At 50.5% G+C, this 6549-nt stretch overlaps 1 pseudogene; it reads left to right on the top strand.

The window, feature by feature from the left end:
* The first annotated feature begins 4570 nt into the window (after positions 1 to 4570).
* LOC132357377 (melanoma-associated antigen B4-like) lies at positions 4571 to 6015 on the top strand (annotated as a pseudogene).
* Positions 6016 to 6549: the final 534 nt, after the last annotated feature.

The following is a 6549-nucleotide window of genomic DNA, read 5'->3' as shown; positions in this document are numbered from 1 at the left end:
TCTCTCTCTCTCTTTTTTTACTTTTGTTGGATACAGAATTCTAGTTGATACTTTTTCTTTCAACATTTTAAGGATTTCACTTCACTCTCTTCTTGCTTGCATGTTTTCTGATGAGGAGTTTGCTATAATCTTTATTTTTCTTCCTCTTTAGGAGACGTGTCTCTCCCACCCCCAACTTTCTTCAAAATGTTGTCTTTGCCTTTGGTTTTCTGCAGTGTGAATACGATATGCCCAGGTGTAGTTTGTTTGTTTTGGTATTTATCTTGGTGTTCTCTGAGCTGTCTGGATCTATGTTTTGGTGTCTGTCACTAATGTTAGAAAGTCCTTGGCCTATTGTTTCAAATGTATTTCTACCCCCATTCTTCTCTGTCTGGCATTGGAATTATCTGTATATTACACCTTCTGATATTGTCCCATGGTTTTTGGGTGTTCTGTTAATTTTTTTCTTCTTTGTTTCTCTTTTTGATTCAATTGAGGAGGTGCAATTCACCTATCTTCAGATTTACTGATTGTTTCCTCACATGTGTCACATCTACTAATGAGCCTGTCAAAGGTATTTTTTCAATTCTCTTACTGTATTTTTGATTTCTAGCATTTAGTTTTGATTCTTTCTTATAGTTTCCTTCTCTCTAATAACATTACTTATTTAGTCTTGCATGTTGTCTATTTTTCCTATTAGAGTTCTTAAAATAGTACTCAAATTTATTTAAATTCCTTGTCTAGAAATTTCAAAATCTGTGAAGTAAAAACCTAACAAATGCTAACTGGATTAATATTTACCACTAACTATTATGTTTAACCTCTAACTATTGATGATTGTTGATTCTGAGTGTCAGGTATATTGGGTTCATTTTACTCTTCTCTGTACGGTTGTATACCATTAATAATTTCTCTAATGAAAATGTTCATGATAAATATCATATCTTTATACCACATTTTCTTTCTCCAGTAATCTGTTGATGAGAAATTGCTAAATTCATTTTATTAGGTGTGCTGACCTTCATACAGAGACCAAATAATGACACCCCAAGAAAAAAAATCACTTGAGCTAAGCTCACTTACATAGAGGCATCTATCCTAAATAAATTCATGGCATATCCAATACAGCAGTGAGTAAAGAGGCTGACTTCAAGAAATGCAAAGATATTATGACATTACAAAAAACTGTCAACTGGAATTTCTCTATATTAATAGATTAGAGGATAAAATGTATTTGATCATGTCCAGGGGTGTAGAAAAAGCCTTTGAAAAAATACTTAACACCATGGTAAAAAGCCTTTAGTAAAATAACATTTGAAGAGAATTTTCATTTCCTAAAATCTACAGCAAACTTAGATAAATGTGAAATGTTAGAAGCATTCCCATCAAAGTGAGGACAAAGACACAGATATTGTGGTACTGTATCTACTGTTTAAAAGTGGGCTGGAATACATAACTAGAGGAACAAGAATACTGAAATAAATAAGGGGAAGGAATATTGAAAAGACAGAGATAATAAATGGTAACAATATAACCCAAAATTAGAAAATCCCAAGGAACCAGTGCACAAAATACTCAAATGAACAAGAGACTCCAAAAGCTGTTGTATATAAGATTACTATACCAAAATCAGGAGCCTAGCCACACAAAATCAATAGCTAATTAGAATAATTAATAGAAAATACTCCCATAACAACAGCAGCAACATGCAAAACCTAAAAGGAAACTTAACAAAAATGTACATGATCTTTTTGTAGACAACTATAAAAATGTACTGATAGAAAAAGAAACCCCAAATAAATAAAGAAGTACACTATGTTTATTCATGGGGAAAAGAATATTGTAAATATGCCAATTCTCCTTATTTACAGATTTACCACGTGGTATGGACTGAATTGTGCCCTCCCCACCCCCGCAAATTCATATGCTGAAGCCCTAATCCACCACTGTGACTGTATTTGGAGACAGGGTCTTTAGGGAGGTTATTAAGGTTAAATGAAGACATAAGGGTGGGGCGCTAATCCAATAAGGCTGATGTCCTTACAGGAAGAGGAATTGACACCAGATATCATTCTCTTTCTGTGTATTTACAGAGAAGAGTCCCTGTGAGGACACAGCAAAAAGCCAGAAGGAGAGCTCTTACCAGAAATTGAGTCGGCCAGCACCTCTATTGGGAACTACTAGCCTCTAGAACTGTGAGAAAATAAATTTCTGTTGTTAAGACATCCAGCCTGTGGTATTTTGTTACAGCAGTCTGAACATGCTAATACACTGCCTCATATGTAGCTTCCAAGATGGCTACCAGACTTGGGCTGCTGTTTACTAAACTCAATCCAGGAGAAACTATAAAAGGGAGAATGAAACTTTGTTAGTGGATGACAACTGGCCTTTTTAAATGATCATCTTAATAGACTATCACACACGGACTCAGAGAGAATAGCAAGTAACACAGCAGTTGTACAAAAGGACAGAAATTCATTTCTGAACTTTTGGGCAATGCCCCTGATGTCAACAAAGAGAGACCACAGTGAGAACTGTCAGGCTAAGGAGCCCCTCCACTAACTCCTCTGGGATTCTGTGGGGCATGGTTGGGGACAGGGATGGAGTCATACCAGAGAAGGATGGAATCGCAGGCCCTGCCAGCAGTCAGTGTGAGGACCTTGAGTGAGACCTGACGGGCTCCAAACCACAGAAGAGAGTCTCGCCTCCTTTCCCCTCAGCTCATCTTACCTGCACCAGCCATCTCTGGGAGGCTCCAGGCAGAAGTGTCCAGATGAGGTGTGCCTGCACTTCACACCAGCAGTCTCAGGGAGCTGATGTCTTTGATGCGAGGCCTTGGCCTCAGGTCAGCAGACGGGAGGTAGCCCAGCACCTACAGGGAGTCAAGAGAAGACACTGAGAGGGGATTGAGAGCAGCATCCACCATAGAACAGGGGGCCCCAAAGAGGCCTCACTGTCAGTCTCGGGGGACCCAGGCATGGCCGTGAGGCTCAGGCCCCCAGATACTTCCGGCTGGGGGTGCCGACAGAAATGAGAGCCAAGGTGTGACGCCTGCTGACTCAGCTCAGCAGAGGGAAAAGTCCCAGGACCTGCCGAGAGTCAATGAAAGGCCCACGTGCCAGTCCTGCGGGAAGCTCCGCCGGCACCACCCCACACCTCCCGCCCCGCCCCGCCCCGCCCCGCCCCGCCTGGGCCGGGGTCCGCCCCGCCCAGGCCCCGCCCCTGCTGTCCTCCTGGAGCCCAGATGCGCATGACCGGAAGTGACGTCCTCCTAACCACGCTGCGGGGGCGAGGCCATTTTTGAGAGCTGCCGTCCTGCGAGGGTGAGTCGCGGGAGGAGTCCCACGTCTCGTCAGGTGTCAAGGTGTGAGGTGACCCCAGTTAGAAGTGCGGGGACACGCCCCCGACACCCCCAATCCCCTTTCCCTCCGCAAAGAGGCGGCCACGCAGGCCCCGCCCACCCCGCCCCTGCTCTCGGCCCGAGAGGCTCGGGCCTGGCCGTTAGGCCCCAAGTCCATCCGCTTCCCCCGCGGGGTCTCGGGCAAGGAAGGCCTCGCTCTGAGGCTGGTAGACCCTGGCTCAGCTCAGTAGAGGGAGCGCCCCAGGCCCTGTGCAGTGAAGGACGGGACCCTCGTGGGGACCGAGGGGCTCCACACCCCAGAATGGCGGCCACGCGGACCCCGCCCCTGACGTCAGCCTGGGAGCCTCCGGGCAGGTCTCAAGACGGAGGGGCTCCCCCAGTGCGAACGCGGGCGGACGGGCGGACGGACGGACGGACGCGGGAGACTCAGGGAGGAGGGGGCCTTGTTCTGAGGGGCTGGCCGCAGGTCAGCAGAGGGAGGATTTCCAGGGCACGGGAGGAGTCAGGGTGAGGACCGTCCTCCCCGTCGCAAGGGCACCTCAGAACCCCTCCCCTGTTGTCAGCCGCTTCCTTCTGGCCACACACGGAGAAGGGAGGGCTGCTGTCTGAGAGGGGAGGTGCGGGCCAGCAGAAGGCGCGTCCCTGAGCACTCCCAAGAGTCAGCCCAAGCCCTTGAGTGAGGACCAGTGGGGCCGCCAACCACAGGGCCTCGACCTGTCTGCCGCACGCTGCAGGCTTGGTAAAACTCGGCCACATGCGGCCGCGTGCTCACCCTCACTGCCTCCTAATGAGACTCAAGGAGGTGCCGGCACTGGTGCGAGCACACGGCCCTCGGGGCAAGAGGGGAGCTCCAGGCTGCACCGGCCGTCCAGGGAGGGCCCCGAGTGAGGACTAAGGGAGCCACCCACCCCGAAGAGAAGGGACGAGAGAGAATATGGCCTGTCCCCTCCTGCCAACCCGTAAACTCCCAAGAAAGGACTGTCAGGCTGAGACCGCCCGTCGTTTCCTCTGCCAGGTCCAAGGGAGGTTAGAGCTTTGTTCTGAAGGGGCCATCACCGGGCAGCAGAAGGGAGGGTCCCAGGACCCTTCGGTGGTGGGCTGAACGCTCCCTCCTTTCCTCCTCCTGGGTGTCATGGAAGGTGGTGGTGTCAACTTCAGAGCAGCAGACGGGATGGGGTGGGGGTGGGGGTGGTGGGGGAGTCTTGCCAGCAACTGTCATCCTGACTCTGAATGGGAACCGCGAGGACCTACCTCCCCTGCCAGCCCCCACTGTCACCCCCGTACCGCCCAGGCAGGGCTGGCTGGCTGTGCCCCAAGGCTCACTCTACCGTCCTCCACAGGGGTCTCAGGGGACAGGCGGAGCAGGAGAACGGGAGCCCTGTGGGTCCTCGAGCAGTGCCCTCAAGGACCCTGCAGAGGCGGCCTTGGTTAAAGCCAGGGAGGAATCTCCCCGCTGAAGGTGCTCACAGCATCTCCTTGTCCCTCCCCCAGGTGCCCTCATTGCCTGCCTTCCTGCCCACACTCCCGCCTGCTGGCCCTGACCTGTGTCATCATGCCTCGGGGCCAGAAGCGGAAGCGCCGTGCCCGCGAGAGACGCCACCAGGCCCGGGGGGAGACTCAGAGTCTCAAGGGTGCCCAGGCCACTGAGGCGGCGGCAGCGGCGGCGGCAGCAGAGATAGAAGAGTCGCCCTCCTCCCCCGCTTCTGTTTCTCGGGGTACTCCCCCGAGCTCCCGTGCTGCTGGCGCTCGCCGGGAGCCTCAGGGAGCCCCAGCCACTAGCTCTCGTGATGCAGGGGTTTCCTGCCCAGGATATGAAGAGGGTGCCCGGGCGAGCCAAGATGAGGAAAGTGCAAGTACCTCCCAGGCAGCACCTTCCACTCACAGCACTTGCATAGATCCTCTGTCCATGAAGGCCAGCATGTTGGTGCAGGTCCTGCTGGAGAAGTACAAGCTGAACGAGCCCATCCCGCAGGCAGAAATGCTGAAGGCTGTCGGCAAGAAGTACACGAAGCACTTCCCTGAGATCCTCAGGAGAGCCTCTGAGTGCATGGAGCTGGTCTTTGGCCTCGAGCTGAAGGAAGTCGACCCCAGCCGTCACTCCTACGCCCTCATCCGCAAGCTGGCCCTCCCCAGCGCGGGAAGTCTGAGTGATGAGTCGGGGCTGCCCACGTCCGGTCTCCTGATGAGCCTCCTGGGCATGATCTTCAAGAAGGGCAACCGTGCCACCGAGGAGGAGATCTGGGAATTCCTCAATGCGTTGGGGTTGTATGCTGGGAGGAGGCACTCGATCTTTGGGGAGCCCAGGAGGCTCATCAGCGAAGATTTCGTGCAGCAGAAGTACCTGACGTACCGCCAGGTGCCCAACAGCGATCCTCCGCGCTATGAGTTCCTGTGGGGCCCGAGAGCCCTGGCTGAAACCAGCAAGATGAAAGTGCTGGAGTTTGTGGCCAAGATCGCTGGTACCGTCCCCAGTGCCTTCCCAGATCTCTATGAGGAGGCTCTGCAAGATGAGGAAGAGAGAGCAGGAGTGAGAGCCGCGGCCAGGGCTGCAGCTGTGGCCGAGGGCAGTGCACTTCCAGGGCCAAGGCCCCGCAGCTCCTCCCACATCTAGGGAGGGAGGCCGCGGGCAGTTTGTTCACTTTGTTTTGGAAGGGAGCAGTCAAGCTCCTAAGTAGTGCAGAGTAGTAGGGGTGGAGGGAACAAAGTATAGATCTTATTTATCTTCCTGTTTTAAACTAGTAACCTCTATACCTTATTTATTGACTTATTTAGGTTTTTTCAAATGTTTTTATCTTGTAATAGATAGTGTGTTTTCTTAAGAATATGAATTCGTGCATGACATTGCTTGCATATTTATTGCTGTTTTAAAGAGTTCTAAAGTTACAGTTTTGGTATATGTAAAAGAAATTCACGAACCATCTATATTCTCTGTATGATCCACAAGTAGAAAACATGGCACTGCAATAGAGATTTTCATGGAAACGTGAAAGACGACCACAGAAAATATTTGGAAACAAAAAATGGAGAAAACATAGAGTAAAAGGTATTTAATTCGTGGTTTGCCTTATTTCTTTCAAACTTTCTCATTTGTGAGTATTTGTTTCTTTTGTCCTAGTGCACTGCATATTCTCTGCTACCTACTGGATTAAAAATAAACTCCGATGGGAGGGTGGTATTTTGGGGGTTCATAATAATCACATCGTAACTGC

This window comes from Balaenoptera ricei, chromosome X (assembly GCF_028023285.1).
Source record: "Balaenoptera ricei isolate mBalRic1 chromosome X, mBalRic1.hap2, whole genome shotgun sequence".
Taxonomy (NCBI): domain Eukaryota; kingdom Metazoa; phylum Chordata; class Mammalia; order Artiodactyla; family Balaenopteridae; genus Balaenoptera; species Balaenoptera ricei.
This window is presented reverse-complemented; position numbering and strand designations above follow the sequence as displayed.